Here is a 27,947-nt window from a genome sequence, read left to right as displayed (position 1 = left end):
ATTTTGGGAGCCTTGAAAAATGTGTGGAAGTCGAGAACATTATCTCGGAAAGCAAAAATGGGTATGTTTGAAGGAATAGTGGTTCCAACAATGTTGTATGGTTGCGAGGCGTGGGCTATGGATAGAGTTGTGCGCAGGAGGATGGATGTGCTGGAAATGAGATGTTTGAGGACAATGTGTGGTGTGAGGTGGTTTGATCGAGTAAGTAACGTAAGGGTAAGAGAGATGTGTGGAAATAAAAAGAGCGTGGTTGAGAGAGCAGAAGAGGGTGTTTTGAAATGGTTTGGGCACATGGAGAGAATGAGTGAGGAAAGATTGACCAAGAGGATATATGTGTCGGAGGTGGAGGGAACGAGGAGAAGAGGGAGACCAAATTGGGGGTGGAAAGATGGAGTGAAAAAGATTTTGTGTGATCGGGGCCTGAACATGCAGGAGGGTGAAAGGAGGGCAAGGAATAGAGTGAATTGGAGCGATGTGGTATACAGGGGTTGACGTGCTGTCAGTGGATTGAATCAAGGCATGTGAAGCGTCTGGGGTAAACCATGGAAAGCTGTGTAGGTATGTATATTTGCGTGTGTGGACGTGTGTATGTACGTGTGTATGGGGGTTGGGCCATTTCTTTCGTCTGTTTCCTCGCGCTACCTCGCAAACGCGGGAGACAGCGACAAAGTATAAAAAAAAAAAAGAAAAAAAAAAAAAAAAAATATATATATATATATATATATATATATATATATATATATATATATATATATATATATATATATATATATATATATACATATATACACAGTAGTTTGCATTTTGTATTGTTCAGACACTGCATGTGTAATGTGACGCGTCTGTATGTAGGACATGATGTTTATTGTTCATTATTGCATCACGTATTGACATAAGAAGGTACGTTACTTGACTTCTGACGAAACAGAAACCGAAACATTCTGGAACTTGTACGTTCTTTTGTGGATACATCATCAGCCTTAATGATATTCAGGTGAAATCTTTGGCATAAGATTCATCAGTCAGACCTCAGGGAATATTTGGGAGCTTCGTCATTTACGTAAGTGTCTTGAGATGTGAAAATATCTTGAGGAAGAAAAAACTGAGTCAGATGCAGTGAAAGGTTCAGTGGTAAATTTCCCCCACGATTGGGCAACCTTTATATTGTTAGAGTGGAAGGGTGTTAGGTCGGAGTGAATCAGGAATTAAAGAGATTGGAAAGCTATTATTAGGATTAGGAAATGTTTGAATCCAAGGCTAATTAGGAGTCGAGTAAAGGATGTAGATTTCATATTGAGTTTTGATTTAACGTTTTTTGGGGAGGAAATGGTGGAATATGTCAATGAGGAGCATTTACCTCAGTTTTACATGCTTGTAAATGAAAAAAAAAAAAAATGATTTACGGGTAGGAGGAGAAAGTAAGATGGTTCTGTCCTCACTTACTATAATCAGACCAGAACAACAGAATTAGGTTTATCTATTTTCTCTCTCGTATGTCTGCTGAACAGGGAGTCACTCCACACTACACACTCCACTCCCACACAATGAACAGTTACACATCACACCTCCATTTCTTATTAGAATTAATGTTTCTTGCAGTATTCATGACAGGGCTACAAAAAAAGATAGATATATTCTTCCCAATTTGAACAGCTTCTCCGTCGCTCCCGTAGAATGAAGCCATTTTAAATGGGACTTCCGTCTCATATTGGAATTAATGGTTCTAGCTCTATTATGTCCAGGTATGACGTAGTCTTCCCAATTTGACCAATGCCTTCATTGCACATGTTGAACGAGTCATGCCTGCCTCAGGGAGGTCTCTTCGTACGTGTGTGTGTGTGTGTGTCTACGGTACGACTCGTGGGCACGACGGTACGACCCGTGAGCACGACGGTGCGACCTGTGAGCACGACGGTACGACCTGTGCGCACGACGGTACAACCCGTGAGCACGACGGTACGACCCATGAGCACGACGGTACGACCCGTGAGCACTACGGTACGACCCGTGAGCACGACTGTCCGGTTGTTGGGTGTGATAGAGCCATAGGGGTTATGGCGTGAAGGCTCGCATGACCATGAGTGACCGTGCATGACCTGAGTGACTTTGCATGACCTGTGTGACCTTGCGTGACCTGTGTAACTTTTGCATGACCTGTGTGATCGTGCATGACCTGTGTGAGTGTGCATGACCTGTGTGATCGTGCATGACCTGTGTGATCGTGCATGACCTTGAGTGACCGTGCATGACTTGAGTGACCGTGCATGACCTGAGTGATCGTGCATGACCTGAGTGATCGTGCATGACCTTGAGTGACCGTGCATGACCTGAGTGATCGTGCATGACCTGTGTGATCGTGCATGACCTTGAGTGACCGTGCATGACCTGTGTGATCGTGCATGACCTGTGTGATCGTGCATGACCTGTGTGATCGTGCATGACCTGTGTGATCGTGCATGACTTGAGTGACCGTGCATGACCTGAGTGATCGTGCATGACCTGAGTGATCGTGCACGACCTTGAGTGACCGTGCATGACCTGAGTGATCGTGCATGACCTGTGTGATCGTGCATGACCTGTGTGATCGTGCATGACCTGTGTGATCGTGCATGACCTTGAGTGATCGTGCATGACCTGTGTGATCGTGCATGACCTGAGTGATCGTGCATGACCTTGAGTGACCGTGCATGACCTGAGTGATCGTGCATGACCTTGAGTGACCGTTCATGACCTGAGTGATCGTGCATGACCTGTGTGATCGTGCATGACCTGTGTGATCGTGCATGACCTGAGTGATCGTGCATGACCTGTGTGATCGTGCATGACCTGTGTGATCGTGCATGACCTGAGTGATCGTGCATGACCTTGAGTGACCGTGCATGACCTGAGTGATCGTGCATGACCTTGAGTGACCGTGCATGACCTGAGTGATCGTGCATGACCTGTGTGATCGTGCATGACCTGTGTGATCGTGCATGACCTTGAGTGACCGTGCATGACCTGTGTGATCGTGCATGACCTTGAGTGACCGTGCATGACCTGTGTGATCGTGCATGACCTGTGTGATCGTGCATGACATTGAGTGACCGTGCATGACCTGAGTGATCGTGCATGACCTGAGTGATCGTGCATGACCTGTGTGATCGTGCATACCTGTGTGATCGTGCATGACCTGAGTGATCGTGCATGACCTGTGTGATCGTGCATGACCTTGAGTGACCGTGCATGACTTGTGTGACCGTGCATAACCTGAGTGATCGTGCATGACCTTGAGTGACCGTGCATGACCTGAGTTATCGTGCATGACCTTGAGTGACCGTGCATGTCCTGAGTGATCGTGCATGACCTGTGTGATCGTGCATGACCTGTGTGATCGTGCATGACCTTGAGTGACCGTGCATGACTTGTGTGACCGTGCATGACCTGAGTGATCGTGCATGACCTTGAGTGACCGTGCATGACCTGAGTGATCGTGCATGACCTTGAGTGACCGTGCATGACCTTGAGTGACCATGCATGACCTGAGTGATCGTGCATGACCTGTGTGATCGTGCATTGCCTGTGTGATCGTGCATGACCTGAGTGATCGTGCATGACCTGTGTGATCATGCATGACCTGTGTGATCGTGCATGACCTGTGTGATCGTGCATGACCTGAGTGATCGTGCATGACCTGTGTGGCCGTGCATGACCTGAGTGACCGTGCATGACCTGTGTGATCGTGCATGACCTGAGTGATCGTACATGACCTGTGTGATCGTGCATGACCTGTGTGATCGTGCATGACCTGAGTGATCGTGCATGACCTTGAGTGACCGTGCATGACCTGAGTGATCGTGCATGACCTTGAGTGACCGTGCATGACCTCAGTGATCGTGCATGACCTTGAGTGACCGTGCATGACCTGTGTGATCGTGCATGACCTGTGTGATCGTACATGACCTGAGTGATCGTACATGACCTGTGTGAGTGTGCATGACCTGTGTGATCGTACATGACCTGTGTGAGTGTGCATGACCTGTACTTCATTTATGCAAACTGTGCAGTTCACATGTAGCGGGGTGGGTGAGTAAGAGCGCCTGAGTGATTGTGAGTCTGAGTGGATGGGTGAGGGTGGTGAGTGGCGGCGTGTGGGTGGACCCGAGACGTGAGGGGAGGAGGGAGGTCGTTCATCAAGCCTCACTATTGATCATCTTATTTGACCAGAGGTGGTTGGAATCCCACCCGTGACGTCATCTCGTACGTCACGGGGCTTTACGAACCTTGACAGGAATGTTGAGCAGCTGGTGATGAAGGGGGGGCGGGTCTGATGGCTGGTAGTGGTGATGGTGGGGGTCTGATGGTTGGTAGTGGTGATGGTGGGGGTCTGATGGCTGGTAGTGGTGATGGTGGGGGTCTGATGGCTGGTAGTGGTGATGGTGGGGGTCTGATGTATTTTCATGTGTGGCGTGGTGGCGACGGGAATGGATGAAGGCAGCAGGTGTGGAATGTGTACACGTGTATATATGTATATGTCTGTGTAAGTATACGTTGAAATGTATATGTGTGTTATATGTGCTGTATATGGACGTGTATGTATGTACATGTGTATTTGGGTGGGTTGGGCTATTCTTTCGTCTGCTTCCTTGCGCTACCTCGCTAACGCGGGAGACAGCAACTAAGTATAATAATAATAATGATAATAATAATAATAATAATGATAATAATGATAATGATGATAATGATAATAATGATAATAATGATAATATTATTTTTTTATTATTATTTTGCTTTGTCGCTGTCTCCCGCGTGTGCGAAGTAGCACAAGGAAACAGACGAAAGAAATGGCCCAACCCACCCCCATACACATGTATATACATACACGTCCACACACGCAAATATACATACCTATACATCTCAATGTACACATATATATACACACACAGACATATACATATATACACATGTACATAATTCATACTGTCTGCCTTTATTTATTCCCATCGCCACCTCGCCACACATGGAATAACATCCCCCTCCCCCTCATGTGTGCGAGGTAGCGCTAGGAAAAGACAACAAAGGCCCCATTCGTTCACACTCAGTCTCTAGCTGTCATGTAATAATGCCCGAAACCACAGCTCCCTTTCCCCATCCAGGCCCCATAGAACTTTCCATGGTTTACCCCAGACGCTTCACATGCCCTGATTCAATCCATTGACAGCACGTCGACCCCGGTATACCACATCGATCGAATTCACTCTATTCCTTGCACGCCTTTCACCCTCCTGCATGTTCAGGCCCCGATCACTCAAAATCTTTTTCACTCCATCTTTCTACCTCCAGTTAACATTGTTGGAACCACTATTCCTTCAAACATAGCCATTTTTGCTTTCCGAGATAACGTTCTCGACTTCCAAACATTCTTCAAGGCTCCCAGGACTTTCGCCCCCTCCCCCACCCTATGATCCACCTCCGCTTCCATGGTTCCATCCGCTGCCAGATCCACTCCCAGATATCTAAAACACTTCACTTCCTCCAGTTTTTCTCCATTCAAACTCACCTCCCAATTGACTTGACCCTCAACCCTACTGTACCTAATAACCTTGCTCTTATTCACATTTACTCTTAACTTTCTTCTTTCACACACTTTACCAAACTCAGTCACCAGCTTCTGCAGTTTCTCACATGAATCAGCCACCAGCGCTGTATCATCAGCGAACAACAACTGACTCACTTCCCAAGCTCTCTCATCCACAACAGACTGCATACTTGCCCCTCTTTCCAAAACTCTTGCATTCACCTCCTTAACAACCCCATCCATAAACAAATTAAACAGTAGTAGCCGCTGTGGTCAGATGGTCGGAGGAGCCCCATGTGGCCGACACGAGGCCAACGTGGAGGTGGAGGGAGTCACTGGGGAGCGAGACATGCTGGTGTCCTCGTCTGGGAAGACGTGGGTGCTGGTCAGGTGGTGACCCGTCACCACCTGACCACGGTGGAGCGAGGCTTTATGACAGGTGGTTGGTGATGGTCAGGTGGTGGTAGGTGGTGGACCCCCTTCACCACCACCACCACCTGCCACGGTGGAGCCCGCCAGACAGGTGGTGGTGGTGGTGGTGGTGACGGACGAACCACACTCTCCCCAGCTGGTAATGACATGGTTGAGTCACTCTCCTCTCCCCCAACTCCCCTCACACACACACACACACACACACACACTCTCCCCAGTTGGTAATATCAGTAATCTCTCTCTCTCTCTCTCTCTCTCTCTCTCTCTCTCTCTCTCTCTCTCTCTCTCTCTCTCTCTCTCTCTCTCTCACGTCGATATTCCGATGTCATGAATACATGACTGCCCCCCCCACCCCTTCCAGCTCCACCCAGGGGGAGTGGAGGGGGTAAAGTTGGAGTCACTGACTGGCCAAGCTTGAGTCGCTGTTGGCTGGCTGGCCAAGCTTGAGTCGCTGTTGGCTGGCTGGCCAAGCTTGAGTCGCTGTTGGCTGGCTGGCCAAGCTTCATTGGCTGGTCAGTACAAGCTTGACATCCTTACCCAGGAATCTCGCCGAAGCTTTGGGAAACGAGGCCACAGTTAGGGAAGCGAGATCAAGCTTAAGGGAACGGGGCCAAGCTTAGAGATAGAAAACCAGGCGTGGAGAGGTGGAGCAAGCTTGAGGAAGTGGAGCCAAACGTGGCGAAGTGTGCCCAAGCTTAGGTAAGCGGACCATGTTTGGCAAGTGTAGCGAAGCTTAGAGTCAAAGGACCAAGCTTGGGGAAATGGTCTCTATCTTGAGGAATCAAAGCTAAGCTTAGAGAAGTGGTACTAACTTTGCAAAAAGTGGGGCGAGGCTGGAGGAAGCGGAGCCATGCTTGGAAGCGGGGGTCAAGTTGGGGAAGCGAGACCAAGCTTGAAGAAGCGTTTCCACGGCTGGGGAAGCGGGATCAAGCTTGAAGGAAGCGTTGCCATGGTTGGGGATATGGGACTAAACTTGAGGAAGCGATGCCAAGCTTAGGGAAGCAAGGGGCCATATACTAGTCAGCGTGGCCAGCCATGCTGTTGCCTGTGTGGCGGGGTAGCGACTGAAATGGATGAAGGCAAGCAAGTATGAATATGTACATGTATACATATATGTATATGTCTGTGTATGTTTATGTATGTATATGTTCGAGTATGTGCGTTTATGTATATATATGTATATATATATATATGTGTGTATGTGCGTATCCAGCTCCCACATCCAGCTCCCACATCCAGCTCCCACATCCAGCTCCCACATCCAGCTCCCACATCCAGCTCCCACATCCAGCTCCCACATCCAGCTCCCACATCCAGCTCCCACATCCAGCTCCCACATCCAGCTCCCACATCCAGCTCCCACATCCAGCTCCCACATCCAGCTCCCACATCCAGCTCCCACATCCAGCTCCCACATCCAGCTCCCACATCCAGCTCCCACATCCAGCTCCCACATCCAGCTCCCACATCCAGCTCCCACATCCAGCTCCCACATCCAGCTCCCACATCCAGCTCCCACATCCAGCTCCCACATCCAGCTCCCACATCCAGCTCCCACATCCAGCTCCCACATCCAGCTCCCACATCCAGCTCCCACATCCAGCTCCCACATCCAGCTCCCACATCCAGCTCCCACATCCAGCTCCCACATCCAGCTCCCACATCCAGCTCCCACATCCAGCTCCCACATCCAGCTCCCACATCCAGCTCCCACATCCAGCTCCCACATCCAGCTCCCACATCCAGCTCCCACATCCAGCTCCCACATCCAGCTCCCACATCCAGCTCCCACATCCAGCTCCCACATCCAGCTCCCACATCCAGCTCCCACATCCAGCTCCCACATCCAGCTCCCACATCCAGCTCCCACATCCAGCTCCCACATCCAGCTCCCACATCCAGCTCCCACATCCAGCTCCCACATCCAGCTCCCACATCCAGCTCCCACATCCAGCTCCCACATCCAGCTCCCACATCCAGCTCCCACATCCAGCTCCCACATCCAGCTCCCACATCCAGCTCCCACATCCAGCTCCCACATCCAGCTCCCACATCCAGCTCCCACATCCAGCTCCCACATCCAGCTCCCACATCCAGCTCCCACATCCAGCTCCCACATCCAGCTCCCACATCCAGCTCCCACATCCAGCTCCCACATCCAGCTCCCACATCCAGCTCCCACATCCAGCTCCCACATCCAGCTCCCACATCCAGCTCCCACATCCAGCTCCCACATCCAGCTCCCACATCCAGCTCCCACATCCAGCTCCCACATCCAGCTCCCACATCCAGCTCCCACATCCAGCTCCCACATCCAGCTCCCACATCCAGCTCCCACATCCAGCTCCCACATCCAGCTCCCACATCCAGCTCCCACATCCAGCTCCCACATCCAGCTCCCACATCCAGCTCCCACATCCAGCTCCCACATCCAGCTCCCACATCCAGCTCCCACATCCAGCTCCCACATCCAGCTCCCACATCCAGCTCCCACATCCAGCTCCCACATCCAGCTCCCACATCCAGCTCCCACATCCAGCTCCCACATCCAGCTCCCACATCCAGCTCCCACATCCAGCTCCCACATCCAGCTCCCACATCCAGCTCCCACATCCAGCTCCCACATCCAGCTCCCACATCCAGCTCCCACATCCAGCTCCCACATCCAGCTCCCACATCCAGCTCCCACATCCAGCTCCCACATCCAGCTCCCACATCCAGCTCCCACATCCAGCTCCCACATCCAGCTCCCACATCCAGCTCCCACATCCAGCTCCCACATCCAGCTCCCACATCCAGCTCCCACATCCAGCTCCCACATCCAGCTCCCACATCCAGCTCCCACATCCAGCTCCCACATCCAGCTCCCACATCCAGCTCCCACATCCAGCTCCCACATCCAGCTCCCACATCCAGCTCCCACATCCAGCTCCCACATCCAGCTCCCACATCCAGCTCCCACATCCAGCTCCCACATCCAGCTCCCACATCCAGCTCCCACATCCAGCTCCCACATCCAGCTCCCACATCCAGCTCCCACATCCAGCTCCCACATCCAGCTCCCACATCCAGCTCCCACATCCAGCTCCCACATCCAGCTCCCACATCCAGCTCCCACATCCAGCTCCCACATCCAGCTCCCACATCCAGCTCCCACATCCAGCTCCCACATCCAGCTCCCACATCCAGCTCCCACATCCAGCTCCCACATCCAGCTCCCACATCCAGCTCCCACATCCAGCTCCCACATCCAGCTCCCACATCCAGCTCCCACATCCAGCTCCCACATCCAGCTCCCACATCCAGCTCCCACATCCAGCTCCCACATCCAGCTCCCACATCCAGCTCCCACATCCAGCTCCCACATCCAGCTCCCACATCCAGCTCCCACATCCAGCTCCCACATCCAGCTCCCACATCCAGCTCCCACATCCAGCTCCCACATCCAGCTCCCACATCCAGCTCCCACATCCAGCTCCCACATCCAGCTCCCACATCCAGCTCCCACATCCAGCTCCCACATCCAGCTCCCACATCCAGCTCCCACATCCAGCTCCCACATCCAGCTCCCACATCCAGCTCCCACATCCAGCTCCCACATCCAGCTCCCACATCCAGCTCCCACATCCAGCTCCCACATCCAGCTCCCACATCCAGCTCCCACATCCAGCTCCCACATCCAGCTCCCACATCCAGCTCCCACATCCAGCTCCCACATCCAGCTCCCACATCCAGCTCCCACATCCAGCTCCCACATCCAGCTCCCACATCCAGCTCCCACATCCAGCTCCCACATCCAGCTCCCACATCCAGCTCCCACATCCAGCTCCCACATCCAGCTCCCACATCCAGCTCCCACATCCAGCTCCCACATCCAGCTCCCACATCCAGCTCCCACATCCAGCTCCCACATCCAGCTCCCACATCCAGCTCCCACATCCAGCTCCCACATCCAGCTCCCACATCCAGCTCCCACATCCAGCTCCCACATCCAGCTCCCACATCCAGCTCCCACATCCAGCTCCCACATCCAGCTCCCACATCCAGCTCCCACATCCAGCTCCCACATCCAGCTCCCACATCCAGCTCCCACATCCAGCTCCCACATCCAGCTCCCACATCCAGCTCCCACATCCAGCTCCCACATCCAGCTCCCACATCCAGCTCCCACATCCAGCTCCCACATCCAGCTCCCACATCCAGCTCCCACATCCAGCTCCCACATCCAGCTCCCACATCCAGCTCCCACATCCAGCTCCCACATCCAGCTCCCACATCCAGCTCCCACATCCAGCTCCCACATCCAGCTCCCACATCCAGCTCCCACATCCAGCTCCCACATCCAGCTCCCACATCCAGCTCCCACATCCAGCTCCCACATCCAGCTCCCACATCCAGCTCCCACATCCAGCTCCCACATCCAGCTCCCACATCCAGCTCCCACATCCAGCTCCCACATCCAGCTCCCACATCCAGCTCCCACATCCAGCTCCCACATCCAGCTCCCACATCCAGCTCCCACATCCAGCTCCCACATCCAGCTCCCACATCCAGCTCCCACATCCAGCTCCCACATCCAGCTCCCACATCCAGCTCCCACATCCAGCTCCCACATCCAGCTCCCACATCCAGCTCCCACATCCAGCTCCCACATCCAGCTCCCACATCCAGCTCCCACATCCAGCTCCCACATCCAGCTCCCACATCCAGCTCCCACATCCAGCTCCCACATCCAGCTCCCACATCCAGCTCCCACATCCAGCTCCCACATCCAGCTCCCACATCCAGCTCCCACATCCAGCTCCCACATCCAGCTCCCACATCCAGCTCCCACATCCAGCTCCCACATCCAGCTCCCACATCCAGCTCCCACATCCAGCTCCCACATCCAGCTCCCACATCCAGCTCCCACATCCAGCTCCCACATCCAGCTCCCACATCCAGCTCCCACATCCAGCTCCCACATCCAGCTCCCACATCCAGCTCCCACATCCAGCTCCCACATCCAGCTCCCACATCCAGCTCCCACATCCAGCTCCCACATCCAGCTCCCACATCCAGCTCCCACATCCAGCTCCCACATCCAGCTCCCACATCCAGCTCCCACATCCAGCTCCCACATCCATCTCCCACATCCTTCTCCTGCATCCATCTCCCGCATCCATCTCCCGCATCCAGCTCCCACATCCAGCTCCCACATCCAGCTCCCACATCCAGCTCCCACATCCAGCCCTCACAATACCAACCATCAGTCAAGAACAGACGGAAGAAAGGCCACAACCGTTCACACTCATTCTCTAGCTGTCATGTGTAATGCATCGAAACCACAGCTCGCTTTCCACATCCAGGCCCCACAAAACTTTCCATGTTTTACCTCGGACGTTTCACATGCCCTGGTTCAGTCCATTGAGAGCACGTCTACCCCGGTATACCATATCATTCCAATTCACTCTATTCCTTGCACGCCTCTCACCCTCCTCTATGCTCAGGCCCCGATCGCTCAAAATCTTTTTCACTATCTTTCCACCTCCAATTTAGTCTCCTCATTCTCATTGTTTCCTCCACCTCTGACATATATCCTCTTAGTCAGTCTTTCCTCACTCATTCTCTCCATGTGACCAAACCATTTCAAAACACCCTCTTTTGCTCTCTCAACCACACTCTGTTTATTACCACACATCTCTCTTACCCTTTCATTACTTACTCAATCGAACCACCTCACACCACATATTGTCCTCAAACATTTCATTACCAACATATCCACCTTCCTCCACACATCTTCATATATAGCCCATGCCTCACATCCATATGATATTGTTGGAACTACTATACTTTCAAACATACTTAATTTCGCCTACCCATATTATGATCTCCCTTTCTGCACATTCTCTAATACCCCCAGAACCTTCGCCCTCTCCCTCTACCGCTTCCATGGCTCCATTCGCTGCTAAATCCACTCCCAGATATCTAAAACATTTCACTTCCTCCAATTTTTCTCCCTTCAAACTTACATTCCAATTAACTTGTCCCTCAACCCTGCTGAACCTAAAAACCTTGCTCTTCTTCACATTTACTCTCAACTTTCTCATTTCACACACTCTTCCAGACACACAGTCACCATTTTCTGCAGTTTCTCACGTGCACCAGCCAATATCATCAGCAAGCAACTACTTTCTCACTTCCCAGTCCCTCTCATTCCTTACATACTCCCCGTGTCTCCCAGACTCTCGCATTTACCTCCCTCACCACCCCATCCATATACATAATAACAGCCATGGTGACATATCACACACACCGCTGCCGCAAACCACTCACTCGCTTTTCTTCCTACTCGTACACATGCCTTATACCCATGATAAAAAAAACTTCTCACCACTTCTAGCAGCTTATCTCCTACACCATGTAATATTAAGACCTTCCACAAAGCATTTCTATAAACCCTATCGTATTCTTTCTACAGCTCAATAAATGCCATGTAAAAATTCATCTGTTTTCTTATGTATTTCTCACGCATATCATACAGCATGCACCTTCTCCCACTAGCATACACCCGATCCACACATCTTCTATCACTTTTGAAACCACACTGCTCCTTCTCAGTGTGATGCAGTGTACATGCCTTCACCCTCCCAGTGACTACCCTCCCGGACAACATACCAGGTATGCTCACCAGACTGATACCTGTGTGGTTTGGCTGCTCTCCTTTATGCCCCTTGCCTTATACAGTTACATTATACATGCATTCTTCCAATCCTCAGGCACCTCACCATGATCCATACATGCCTTGAAAATCCTAACTAACCAGTCAACAACACAGTCACCCCCTTTCTTGAGAAATTCAACCGCGATACCATGCACTTCAGCCGCCTTGCCGCATTTCATCTTTCATAAGGGTTTCACCACATCTCTCTTTACCAGACACTCTCCATGACTCTCTCCCTTCGTTTACCAGTCCGACATCTTCTACCCGTATCATCAGACACATTCGACAGTCCTTCAAAATACTCGACTTCATCTCCTCCTCACTTCATCACTGCTTGTTACCACTTCCCTCTTTTGCCTCCTTTACCTATGCTTTCCCTAACCTTCTTCCGAAACATCTCATTCTCCCTAAAGTTTACTGATACTCGCTAACCCCAGCTCTCATTTGCCCCGTCCTCTTGACCTCCTGCCGCGTTCGTATACATCACTTAATCATATGCACGTCTTCCCTGTTAAGTACCGCTCAAACGCCTTCTTTCATCAGCAACAACTTTACTTCCTCCCACCATTCACAACCCTTTCTAATCTGCCCACCTCCCACCTTTCGCATGCCACATGCATCTCTTCGCCCATGCCAGCATTGCTTCCTTGAATACCCCCCATTCCTCACCCATTCCCCTAGCTTCATGAACTTTCACCTTTTTCCCCACTCTGTACTCAGTCTCTCCTGGTATTTCTTCACACAAGTCTCTTTTTCCCAAGCTCTTTTACTCTCACCGTTCTCCTCTTACCCATGATATTTCTTCTTTTTCGAAGACCTTTACAAATCTTCACCTTCGCCACCACATGATAATGACCAGGCATTCCACCAGCTGCCCCTCTCAGCACATTCACATCCAAATGTCTCTCTTTTACACACTTATCAATTACTGTGTATATACAATTATTATATTTATATCTATCATTTAGCTAAGTGAATCAGTCGTATTAACAGTTATAACCAGACACACACACACACACACACACACATACACATGTGTTGTAACAGCTATAACCAGACACACACACACAAATACACATGTGTTGTAACAGCTATAACCAGACACACACACAAATACACATGTGTTGTAACTGCTATAACCAGACACACACACACACACACATACACATGTGTTGTAACAGAGTACTGGATGAATGTATTAGACCAAGTGATGGCACTGTAAGCTTTGTACAGTTAGGGGAAAAAAATATATAGCATTAACGAAGGCCCAGGGACAGGCCCCACGAGCAGAACTCCCTCCTCCCCGTACTGTACAATTAAGTAAATAAGGTTGAGTGATTACATGTAACTTCTGTGGGGCGGGGCGGCGCGGGAATGGATGAGAGGAAGCAAGTATATGTACTTGTATGTGTATATTACATAATATCATTTCCTGTATTCAACATCCACCAGTACGCACATACAGCAAGTATACAAAGATCACTGTCATCTTCATACAGCAGATTAGAGCGCAGGCTTCATAGTGAACATGAAGACGACGACGGTGAGCTGCTGGTGCTGCCATCTTGCGGGCGAGATTCTTACCACAGTGACCGAGGCTGCCAGTGTCCATTGTGGGGATGACGTTGTCTTGGACGGGTGTGAGCGGATGATGACACCATCTCGGCGTGACGCTTGCCACTACGACCGAGGCTGTGTGTTTCCCTTCTGGGTATGGCGACGTCTTTAAGGGCCCGCGCGAGGCTCCCCAGTGGCTCCCGACGGTCCGCCTTTTGATGCTCCTCAATTTTTATGCTAATGCGAAGTTCTGTCTATGAATACGATTACCCCGGGGCGTCGCCGGGTTGGCGTAGGAGAAGGTGACGGCAGGGGAAGCCGCCGAGGATGTTGAGAAACAAAAACAAAAACAAGAGTGGGAGGGAAGTGCTGCCCTGGGATTGAATTTCAGAACGACAAATTAGAGAGTTTGAAGGGCGGGAAGAGGAGCGCAAATCAGGTGGATTTGTTGATATGGTGACAGGGAGGGTCGGGAGGGGTGGGGCAGAGAGAGAGGAGAGAGAGAGAGAGAGAGAGAGAGAGAGAGAGAGAGAGAGAGAGATGAGGGTGGATGGAAAAGGGGGCGGGGGTGGATAATGATGATAATTACCCTCCACGATGGAGTTCGTAATGGTTGAGAAACAGAAGCAGTGGCTCATGATGGCACAGGTTGGAACTGTATGACACGAATTCTGGTAAGAAAACGGCATCTTGTTGAAATGGACGGGGACGATGTTCGCTTTTGAGACAACGATGGAACGGAAGAGGAGTTAGTAGAGAGAGACATTATTGGTGGAAATGGAAAGGCAACAACGGTAAGTACAACAACCACAACACATCTGGGGCAAAAGACATTACCAGGAAAGAACATACACTCCATTGATGTATATCGGTACCGATGTGGTATATGAGTAACGATGCAATACTGGGGACTGTCAGCCCCACCACATAAACTACATTGGACATACAACCTGCAGCCTGAGCAGCCGCGCCTCTCGCTCCACTTACAAGAAGGTGGAATCAAAGACCATTATGAACAAAAGCATGGAACCAGATTAACGAGGGAGATTATAGTGAATAACATCAAAATCATTACTAGTTGCAGTGATCAGACGAGACTACAGATATTAGAAGCCATTCACATTAGAGAGAAAGCACCTGTCACCAACATCCAGACAAACATGACCAACGCCATACAGCTCTTTGATGGCCCGCCGATAGGACGTACACCTAATGCCGTTTTAGGACAGGTGGAACACGTCACTGACCCGCCACAAGCTACCGAATCCGTTATTTCTAGACAGGAGGAACGCGTCACTGACCCACCCGGTCCTGGGTTACGAGGATCAGATATATATATATATATATATATATATATATATATATATATATATATATATATATACGAATAAAGTGTATATGAACGCGCACCTTCATAGAACATACAAAGCTCCAACAGCCAGGATCGAACCTGGGACCCCTTGTGCAATATATATATTGTCTCCGTACTTAATTGCCGTTTCTCGCGTTGACGAGGTAGCGCCAGGAGCAGACGAAGAAAATCCGCATTACTTTACATGAATCCTTCAGATCCATAAATGCTACATACAAATCCCTCTGTTTCTCTCAGTATTTCTCACATACAATCTTCAAAGCACACACCCGATCCACACATCCTCTAGCACTTCTGCATGTACAGAAATGGAGAGGGTGTGAGTTCGTGGGTTGGGCATCAGCACCCGACGTGTAGGCGGGGCAAAGAGAGCCGGAACCAGCGATCTAGGCCACGATAAGGGTAGGTGACAAACGGCGCGGTGGTAGCTCAACGTGTCGGTATCATTAACCTCACTGATACCAAGGCGGTAGTTGTTCCATGGACGGTGGATGCCTTGTACCTATCATTAAGCGCCACCTGCTACTGTGAATATACCTTACCTTACCTTTCTGACCCAGGGTCTCCTGTGGAATTCCCCCAACGCCTTGGAAGCCAGCCACATTGATCGGGGTGGGAACATAGTTCAAAATAGTGTGATGATGTGGGATGATGTTGTTTGTACGTCTGTGTGAGGTGAGTGAATGACAAGTTAGCTGCAAGTGTTCAGTGTTCTTTAGCTTGAAAGTTATAACTTAGGCATGATGGGGGTCTTGTCATATGATGAATCGGTGTTTGCTCTGTTACGGGGATGGGTGATGTCCAGAGCTCTGACGAGAAAGTGTAGCACGCAAATGCCTGGGGAGCATAGTTTCAGATGGGTGATCTCATCTGGTGGGTTGGTGTTTAAGACTGGGATGAGTCGGTTGTATAATGCCGGTCTGGTCATTTCCATGTAAATATGTATTTTTCACGGTTGTGCTCGTTGGTTTAGGGAAATCTATGGTTATAGGTTGTTAAAGTGTAAGGCTGGAGTAATCTTTACATCTCTTGTAGGGGGTTGGTGGTTGATTATGGATGGAGTAGTTTGGGAAGTGTCTATAGTAAGGACTGAGGGACGAGCATACTGGAGTAGGATTGGACTGGGAGGTTCTCAGTGTCGTTGTGTGGTGCTTGAGTACTTGTGGTGGCCCGGCAGCCAGTGATTGTTCTGAGTTCTCTGTTTTATGTGGTTTGCAGCTTTTTTTTTTTTTTTATATGTTTTTAACAGCGTGGATGACCCGGCAGGTGAGGCGTAACTTAAGGTGGAGCGGATCACTTGTTGTAAAAGATACTACGGGTTTCCATTTCTTTGTTCTGAGGACGTTTAGGGTTAGTCGCCTTGGTGTTGATGTTTGTGGTGTAGGGAAGGGCATGTCTTGTGTGTTGTATGTGATGGCCCAGGGTATACTGTGGACTGGGGAGAGGGGAGAAAGAACACGGTTTCTTGCGTGTCTTCACAGGCGACTATGAGGGGTAGCAGTGTGAGGGGCTGGGATCCTCTCCTCCTGCATTACTTTCCAAAAGATGGAGAAGAATTAAAACATCTCTGTCCCTGACGCTACCTCGTTCACGCGGGAACTTGTAAACACACACACACACACACATACACACACACACACACACACACGCCCATTTTCTGAATTTTCCTCTGTATTTCTTCCTTGGTTCGAACCGCTGCTCCGGGTTATGGGTGAAGACGCCATAAGGCTGTGACCCGGGTTGGGGGGGGGTGGTGTTGAATAATTTCGTCCGTTATAATTATTTTGTCATTACGTTAATTAATTCTCTTTGTGTCAAAGCAGAACACGACTCGGATGAAATTCATTGTAAGTCCTCGTGGTTATATGTTAATAGAAATGTAAATTTATTCTCAAAATACGTTGGAGGATTACCATGTCATGTATTTTTATTACATGACAATGTTATCAAATGTCATGTTTACCTCAGTTCAAAGTACCTCAGTGTGTTCAGGTGAAATGTTTGGATGTAAGATGATACATAAGGTGGATGTAAGATGATACATAAGGTGGATGTAAGATGATACATAAGGTGGATGTAAGGCGGCACATAAGGTGGATGTAAGGCGGTACATAAGGTGGATGTAAGATGATACATAAGGTGGATGTAAGATGATACATAAGGTGGATGTAAGATGATACATAAGGTGGATGTAAGGCGGCACATAAGGTGGATGTAAGGCGGCACATAAGGTGGATGTAAGATGATACATAAGGTGGATGTAAGGCGGTACATGAGGTGGATGTAAGGTGGCACATAAGGTGGATGTAAGATGATACATAAGGTGGATGTAAGGCGGTACATAAGGTGGATGTAAGGCGGCACATAAGGTGGATGTAAGGCGGCACATAAGGTGGATGTAAGGCGGTACATAAGGTGGATGTAAGGCGGTACATAAGGTGGATGTAAGGCGGTACATAAGGTGGATGTAAGGTGGTACATAAGGTGGATGTAAGGTGGCACATAAGGTGGATGTAAGGCGGTACATAAGGTGGATGTAAGGCGGTACATAAGGTGGATGTAAGGCGGTACATAAGGTGGATGTAAGGCGGTACATAAGGTGGATGTAAGGCGGTACATAAGGTGGATGTAAGGCGGTACATAAGGTGGATGTAAGGCGGTACATAAGGTGGATGTAAGGCGGTACATAAAGTGGATGTAAGGCGGCACATAAGGTGGATGTAAGGCGGTACATGAGGTGGATGTAAGGTGGCACATAAGGTGGATGTAAGGCGGCACATAAGGTGGATGTATGGCGGTACATAAGGTGGATGTAAGGCGGCACATAAGGTGGATGTAAGGTGGCACATAAGGTGAATGTAAGGTGGCACATAAGGTGGATGTAAGGCGGTACATAAGGTGGATGTAAGGCGGCACATAAGGTGGATGTAAGGTGGCACATAAGGTGGATGTAAGGCGGCACATAAGGTGGATGTAAGGCGGCACATAAGGTGGATGTAAGGTGGCACATAAGGTGGATGTAAGGCGGCACATAAGGTGGATGTAAGGTGGCACATAAGGTGGATGTAAGGCGGTACATAAGGTGGATGTAAGGTGGAACATAAGGTGGATGTAAGGCGGTACATAAGGTGGATGTAAGGCGGTACATAAGGTGGATGTAAGGTGGAACATAAGGTGGATGTAAGGCGGTACATAAGATGGATGTAAGGCGGCACATAAGGTGGATGTAAGGTGGCACATAAGGTGGATGTAAGGCGGCACATAAGGTGGATGTAAGGTGGCACATAAGGTGGATGTAAGGCGGTACATAAGGTGGATGTAAGGCGGCACATAAGGTGGATGTAAGGTGGGACATAAGGTGGCACATAAGGTGGATGTAAGGCGGTACATAAGGTGGATGTAAAGGCGGCACATAAGGTGGATGTAAGGTGGTACATAAGGTGGATGTAAGGCGGTACATAAGGTGGATGTAAGGTGGCACATAAGGTGGATGTAAGGTGGTACATAAGGTGGATGTAAGGTGGCACATAAGGTGGATGTAAGGCGGTACATAAGGTGAATGTAAGGTGGCACATAAGGTGGATGTAAGGTGGCACATAAGGTGAATGTAAGACGGTACAGAAAATGGATGTAATGTGATGTATAAAGTGGATATAAGTTGGTATATTAAATGGATGTAAGACGGCGTATAAGGTGGATGACATGTGGAACGCAAGGTGGCATTAAGGTGGTACACAAAGTGGATATAAGGTGGTATATAAAGTGGATGTAAGGTGGTATGCAAGGTGGACGTAACGCGGTACACAAGGTGGATGGAAGGTGGTACATAAGGTGGATGTAAGATGATACACAATGTCCTCATCCACACTTCCAGACCGTAATCCAGTAGTCCAAGACTCTCACTCAGCATTGCCAGACCTTCACGTAGGCCTTAATGACCACCTCCAGGGATAGACCGTGCCGGAGTCTCACTGCGTACCAAACCTGAACCCAATTCCAGATCCTCATCCAGTTCCAGATTTGATCAAGTGCCAGACTTTAACCAAGTTCCAGATCCTCATCCGTTTCCAGATCCTGTCAGTTCCAGAGCCTTCACCTAGTTCCACACTTTCATCTATTTCTAGACCCTCAAGCAGTTCCAGACCTAGACCTAGTACCAGACCTTTCACTCTGTTCCAGACCCTGACCCAGTTCTAGACTGTCCCTTAGTTCCAGACTTTCATCCAGATCCAAACCCTCCCTTAGTTCCAGACCTTGACCCAGTTCTAGACCCTCACTGAGTTCCAGACCTTGACCCAGTTCCAGACCCTTCCTTAGTTCCAGGCCTTGACCCAGTTCTAGACCCTCACTGAGTTCCAGACCTTGACCCAGTTCCAGACCCTTCCTTAGTTCCAGGCCTTGACCCAGTTCTAGACCCTCACTGAGTTCCAGACCTTGACCCAGTTCCAGACCCTTCCTTACTTCCAGACCTTGACCCAGTTCTAGACCCTCCCTTAGTTCCAGACCTTGACCCAGTTCTAGACCCTCCCTTAGTTCCAGACCTTGACCCAGTTCTAGACCCTCCCTTAGTTCCAGACCTTGACCCAGTTCTAGACCCTCCCTTAGTTCCAGAGCCTCACTGAGTCCTGGACGCCTCGTAAGTGACTCGGCTCCAGACCTTGACCTACTTCCAGATCCCTGCCTGGCATCCCGGACGAGCCCAACTCTTCCAGTTTAGATGAACGTGTCCTGCATCACAGGAGGCGTCTTAGCTGTGGACCCCTGCCTCCGTCCTGTGATTGTGTTTCTTTGATCATCTATATTTTTTTGCTTATCTATATATATTTTTTGTAAGAATATAGCACCAAGGTGTGGTTAGATCAGGGGGGGAGAAAGGAAGGCTTCTAACTGGAAATATAAAACTATGTCTGTTGTCTTTGATTGGAGATTATTATTACGCTTTGATTGGAGATTATTATTATTTTTTTTTCTCTAATGCTTTTGTCCTCAACGAAATTGGAAATTATTATTATTATTATTATTTTTTAATGCTTTGACCTCAACGAAATTGGAGATTATTATTATTATTATTATTTTTTTAATGCTTTGACCTCAACGAAAAAGTGAGATATTTTGTTACCAGTTTAAGGAGACGTGTCATTCATTTACCAGTTCGGTGAATGACTGTATAACAGGAGCCACTGTAGGAGTGATGGGTATAAGTCGTGGTGGCACGTGACTGTACACGGTATTAATAGAAAGACGACACAAAAGGATTTGGTGTCAAGACGTCGCTATAGACCCGACAGTTGAGGAACAATAATAGTCTGACATATTGACGAGTTCTCTCGAAGGTTTGTATGAGAGAGGAACCTCCCTCACCTCCTTCAGCCGTACCCATTCGTGTACAGGTGCAGTTGGCCGCTCCAGTCTGTCCGTCAGTCTGTCTGTCCGGGCGCCGACAGAGAGAGAGAGAGAGAGAGAGAGAGAGAGAGAGAGAGAGAGAGAGAGAGAGAGAGAGAGAGAGAGAGAGAGAGAGTATGGCATTCGCCCTTAGGGCTTGGTTGTAGTAAGCCCGTGGTCGGGTGGGGGGGGGGGGGGGGGGGGGGGGCGTGATATTGGACCCATGAAATTAAAGTCTAAAATTTAGAAGCTTGAAATTTCCCGGGTCACTGGTCAATACTGTCAGTGGTTAAGAGAGCTGTTCCTTCACGCGACCGGCCACCAAACCTTCACTTATTTCCTATAACGTTTATTGAATTTTGTTATATATATATATATATATATATATATATATATATATATATATATATATATCCCCTGGGGATAGGGGAGAAAGAATACTTCCCACGTATTCCCTGCGTGTCGTAGAAGGCGACTAAATGGGAAGGGAGCGGGTGGCTGGAAATCCTCCCCTCTCGTTTTTTTTTTTTTTTTAATTTTCCAAAAGAGGGAACAGAGAAGGGGGCCAGGTGAGGATTTTCCGTCTAAGGCCCAGTCCTCTGTTCTTAACGCTACCTCGCAAACGCGGGAAATGGCGAATCGTATGAAAAAAAAAAAAAAATATATATATATATATATATATATATATATATATATATATATATATATATATATATATATGTGTATATATATGTGTATATATATGTGAATGGTCACACAGACCATTCCATTGTTTACCCTGGACATTCACATGCCCTGGTTCAGTCCATTAACAGTATTTCGACCCCTGTATACCAAATCGTTCCAAGTAATTTTATCCCGTTCACGCCTTTCACCCTCCTTCATGTTCAGGCCCCAATCGCTCAAAATCTATTGTCTCTTCATCTTCCATCTTCAATTTGGTCTCCTCGTTCTCTTTGTTCCCTCCACTTCTGACACATATGTCCTCTGTCAACCTTGCCTTACTCATTCTCGCCATATGTCCAAACCATTTCAGCACACCTTCACTTCTTTCAACCACGCTTATTATTTCACATTGCTCTTAACCTCTCATTACTTACTCGATCAATCCACCTCACATCACATATTGTCCTCAAACATATCATTTACACCACATCCACCCTCATCCGCATGGCCTTATCTACAGCCCATGCTTCACACCCATATAACATCTTTGTAATCACTATTCCCTCAAACATACCCATTTTTGCCCTCCGAGATAACGTTCTCTCCTACCACACATTCTTCATCGCTCCCAGAACCTTCGCCCCCCTCCCCCACCCTATGACTCACTTCCGCTTCCATGGTTCCATCCTCTGCCAAATCCACTCTCAGATATGCAAAACACTTTTCTTCCTCCAGTTTTTCTCCATTCAAACTTACCTCCAAATTAACTTGTCCCCCAACTCTACTGAACTTAATAACCTTGCTCTTATTTACATTTACACTTAATTTCTTCCTTTCACACACACACACACACACACATTATATATATATATATATATATATATATATATATATATATATATATATATATATATATATATATATATATTGGAAAAGATCACAGTTGAGCGCGTGATCAAGTAAATTCCTTCTAATCCCCAGGGAAATGAAACACGATGAGGGAACTTATCGTGTTTCATTTCCCCGTGGATTATAGGATATATATATATATATATATATATATATATATATATATATATATATATATATATATATATATATATATATATATATATATTTCTCTTTCCCCAATTCTGTTCGCCGTCTCCCCTTGTTAGCGAGGTAGCGCCAAGAACAGATGAAGGAAAGGCCTGATTCGTTTACACTCCATTCTTTAGCTCCGAAAACCACATCTCCCTATCCATATCCAGGACCCACCGACCTTTCCATGGTTTACCTCGACTGCTTCATACACCTTGGTGTAGTCTCTTGAAAGCACACGTCGCCCCCTGTATAGCACATCACTCCAATTCTCTCTATATCATTATTTTGATAATGCTTTACCATCCATATGATAATTTTTAAGTGGATTTATCGACTTATTTTTCGTAGAAGAAAGTTTGTTGCAGTAAATGAGGTTCCATCAGATATTTCTCTTGTGATGTGCGAGACGACGAGTCTTACTATTCGCTGGGAAATGGACCAGGTCAGGCACGAGTCGTCCCACAACCAGTGGTTGTGTTTTGTTTACGATATTGATACATGAGGAAAATCTAAATTATCTCTCAGTCTCCTGTCTTGACGTATACTGTCTCATTGTTTACCACCTTTTCTTTATAGTCCTTTCGTATTGATAGATTTTCAGCGAGCTTTATGATTAAGATGTCTTATTGTTCGACGATAGTATAACAATTTCGTATATTGGACGAAGTCATGTTTTCCCCCCCTCCCAAGCCAAGCCTGAGGCGACGCATGCGCACTTTCAGGTATTTGAAACATTCGCGCCGGTCAGCCTTCCCCCGCCAGAGTGACAGATGTTCGATGCCGACTGAAGCCGCTGGTTATCCTGATTCCTCCTCTTTAATTTATTTATTTCCTTTATGATCACACATGCATCCTACTACCGTTATTAGTTATCCTACTATATTTATCTAAACCCAACCCCTCTCAAGCTATATGGGTGTTTGGTGGGGTTGTTGGGTTTTGAATTTTATTATTTGTATTATTCCTCTGCTTCAGTTACCCTCCTGGCTTGGTTTATTTTTTTTCTTTCCTTTTTCTCTTCGTTAATTTGTACGAGAAAAGTTGTTACAAGGATCAAGTCTCCTACGTGTCTGAGGTGGGAAGGTTGGGAAAGATTTGGTTCTTTCTGTGAACTACTCCACCTGAAAAGTTTGTCAGATTTTCGAATGAAAATGAAAAATTCTTTTTTTCTTTCCCTCACGTCAAGGTAGATATCTGTAGGGTTTATAGGTTTTATTTGACTAATCCACAAATTAATTGGTTTAGGGAAAGTAAATGATAACTTTTTATTCTTTATTGTTATATTTTTTCATCTTTGTGGTCGGACATGAAAAAAAATATTTCATTTTTTTTTTTATACTTTGTCGCTGTCTCCCGCGTTAGCGAGGTAGCGCAAGGAAACACGAAAGAATGGCCCAACCCACCCACATACACATGTATGTACATACACGCCCACACACTCACATATACATACATATACATTTCAACGTATGCATACATATGCATACATGGACATATACATATATACACATGTACATATTCATACTTGCTGCCTTCATCCATTCTCGTCGGCACCCCCCCCCCCCCCCCCACACACACATACATGAAATGGCACCCCATCTCCCCGCGCGCGCGCGAGGTAACGCTAGGAAAAGACAACAACGGCCACATTCGTTCACATACTCGCCATTTCCCGCGTTAGTGAAGTAGCGTTGAGAACAGAGGGCCGAGCCATATAGGGAATATCCTCACTTGGCCCCCTTCTCTGTTCCTTCTTTTGGAAAATTGAAAATGAGAGGGAAGGATTTCCAGCCCCCCAGCTCCAATCCCCTTTTAGTCGCCTTTTACGACACGCAGGGAATACGTGGGAAGTATTCTTTCTTCCCTATCCCCAGGGATAATATATATATATATATATATATATATATATATATATATATATATATATATATATATATATATATATATATATATATTCCTCAGATGGCTCTTGGTTCTGATGTTATCTTCCACAGGTGGTTATAATGTCCCTGGTCTGGGATATATTTTCTTCAGCCAGCTGTAATATCCCCAGCCTGGGATGTAATATCCCCAGCCTGGGCTGTAATATCCCCAGCCTGGGATGTAATATCCCCAGCCTGGGATGTAATATCCCCAGCCTGGGATGTAATATCCCCAGCCTGGGATGTAATATCCCCAGCCTGGGATGTAATATCCCCAGCCTGGGATGTAATATCCCCAGCCTGGGATGTAATATCCCCAGCCTGGGATGTATTCCCAGGGATTCCTCCCCGTCAACTTCCAATTTCACTCACTTCGTCGGCCTCACCTTCCTGCATCTTATTATCCCTCTTACTCGACCTCTCCCACGCTCACTTCCTCTCCTCTCCCTTCCTGGGCTTCACTCACCCTCTCCCACGCTCACTCCCTCTCCTCTCCCTTCCTGGGCTTCACTAGACCTCTCCCACGCTCACATTCTCCTCTCCCTTCCTGGGCTTCACTCACCCTCTCCCACGCTTACTTCCTCTCCTCTCCCTTCCTGGGCTTCACTCACCCTCTCCCACGCTCACTCCCTCTCCTCTCCCTTCCTGGGCTTCACTCGACCTCTCCCACGCTCACTCCCTCTCCTCTCCCTTCCTGGGCTTCACTCGACCTCTCCCACGCTCACTCCCTCTCCTCTCCCTTCCTGGCCTTCACTGGACCTCTCCCACGCTCACATCCTCCTCTCCCTCGCGTCTGATGTGTCAGCACTCCACTCCCACTCTCCCCTGTCAGCCGCGTTATTTGGTTGGTCTTTTATACACCAGCCTCCTCCACCAGCCTCCTCCACCAGCCTCCTCCACCAGCCTCCTCCACCTGCCTCCTCCACCAGCCTCCTCCACCAGCCTCCTCCACCAGCCTCCTCCACCAGCTTCCTCCACCAGTCTCCTCCACCAACCTCCTCCACCAGCCTCCTCCACCAGCCTCCACCTGCCTCCTCCACCAGCCTCCTCCACCTGCCTCCTCCACCAGCCTCCTCCACCAGCCTCCTCCACCAGCCTCCTCCACCTGCCTCCTCCACCAGCCTCCTCCACCAGCCTCCTCCACCAGCCTCCTCCACCAGCTTCCTCCACCAGCCTCCTCCACCAGCCTTCTCCACCAGCTTCCTCCACCAGCCTCCTCCACCAGCCTCCTCCACCAGCCTCCTCCACCTGCCTCCTCCACCAGCCTCCTCCACCAGCCTCCTCCACCAGCCTCCTCCACCAGCCTCCTCCACCTGCCTCCTCCACCAGCATCCTCCACCAGCATCCTGCTCCAACTTCCTCCAACGGCATCTCCACCAGCCTTCTCCACCAGCCTTCTCCACCAGCCTCCTCCAACAGCATCTCCACCAGCCTCTTGCTCTAACCACCTCCACCAGCCTCCTCCACCAGCCTCCTCCACCAGTCTCCTCCACCTGCCTCCTCCACCTGCCTCCTCCACCAGCCTCCTCCACCAGCCTCCTCCACCTGCCTCCTCCACCAGCCTCCTCCACCAGCATCCTGCTCCAACTTCCTCCAACAGCATCTCCACCAGCCTTCTCCACCAGCCTTCTCCACCAGCCTCCTCCAACAGCATCTCCACCAGCCTCCTCCACCAGCCTCCTCCACCAGCATCCTGCTCCAACCTCCTCCACCAGCATTTCCACCAACACTTCACCCCCTTCACCAACACCACCTTACTCTCCTTCACTTGACCCCACAAGCTGTGAGTGTGCGACCCTTCATCACGAGGGCGGGACCTTCCCAGCACGACGCTACGATCCTTGAACACGACGATATATGACCCTTGAGCACGACGATATATGACGCTTGAACACGACGGTGTTGCCCTTGAGCACGACGGTACGATCCTTGAACACGACGATATATGACCCTTGAACACGACGATATATGACCCTTGAACACGACGGTGTTGCCCTTGAGCACGACGGTACGATCCTTGAACACGACGATATATGACCCTTGAACACGACGGTACGATCCCTGAGCACGACGATATATGGCCCTTGAGCACGACGGTGCGATCCTTGAGCACGACGGTACGATCCCTGAGCACGACGATATATGGCCCTTGAGCACGACGGTGCGATCCTTGAGCACGGCGAAATATGACCCTTGAGCACGACGATATATGGGCCTTGAGCACGACAGTACGATCCTTGAGCACGACGATATATGGCCCTTGAGCACGACGGTACGATCCCTGAGCACGACGATATATAGCCCTTGAGCACGACGATATATGACCCTTGAGCACGACAGTACGATCCCTGAGCACGACGATATATAGCCCTTGAGCACGACGATATATGACCCTTGAGCACGACGATGTATGACCCTTGAGCACGACGATATATGACCCTTGAGCACGACGATATATGGCCCTTGAGCACGACGATATATGACCCTTGAGCACGACGATGTATGACCCTTGAGCACGACGATATATGACCCTTGAGCACGACGATGTATGACCCTTGAGCACGACGATATATGACCCTTGAGCACGACGATGTATGACCCTTGAGCACGACGATATATGGCCCTTGAGCACGACGATATATGGCCCTTGAGCACGACGATATATGGCCCTTGAACACGACGATATATGGCCCTTGAGCACGACGATGTTGCCTTTGAGCTCGACGATATATGACCCTTGAGCACGACGGTACGGTCAAAGACGGCCATCATACCAAAGGGCAGCACCGTCGTGCTCGTAGTGTCGCTAACCTCCACACTATCGTCGCAGTCGTCGTCTGACCCAGCCAAACAGCCCCTGACCTAGTTAAAGCAGCCCCCCTGACCTAGACACGCAGGTGGGCTAACAACCCTCTGATGTCTTCTGCAGAAGGTACTTTGATCCGGAGGAACTCCTTTCTGGGCTGCTGCTACATCGTCAGTAGGAGTCCACCATGTGAGTCCTGACTTCCCTCCCCCTCTGACCGAGCTGTGAGGGGAGTCCACCATGTGTGTCCTGACTTCCCTTCCCCTCTGACCGAGCTGTGAGGGGAGTCCACCATGTGTGTCCTGACTTCCCTCCCCCTCTGACCGAGCTGTGAGGGGAGTCCACCGTGTGAGTCCTGACTTCCCTCCCCCTCTGACCGAGCTGTGAGGGGAGTCCACCATGTGAGTCCTGACTTCCCTCCCCCTCTGACCGAGCTGTGAGGGGAGTCCACCGTGTGAGTCCTGACT

The 27,947-nt window shown here is 49.2% G+C and overlaps 1 protein-coding gene across 2 annotated transcripts in view; it reads left to right on the top strand.

Moving 5' to 3' along the window:
- LOC139756045 (hematopoietic prostaglandin D synthase-like) overlaps positions 1-27,947 on the top strand; it is a 503,151-nt gene that overhangs the window by 244,738 nt on the left and 230,466 nt on the right. The window lies entirely within an intron of this gene.

The sequence above is a fragment of the Panulirus ornatus genome, chromosome 20, assembly GCF_036320965.1.
Source record: "Panulirus ornatus isolate Po-2019 chromosome 20, ASM3632096v1, whole genome shotgun sequence".
Classification (NCBI taxonomy): Eukaryota; Metazoa; Arthropoda; class Malacostraca; order Decapoda; family Palinuridae; genus Panulirus; species Panulirus ornatus.
The sequence above is the reverse complement of the archived record's forward strand: the minus strand, read 5'-3'. Positions and strand labels throughout refer to the sequence as shown.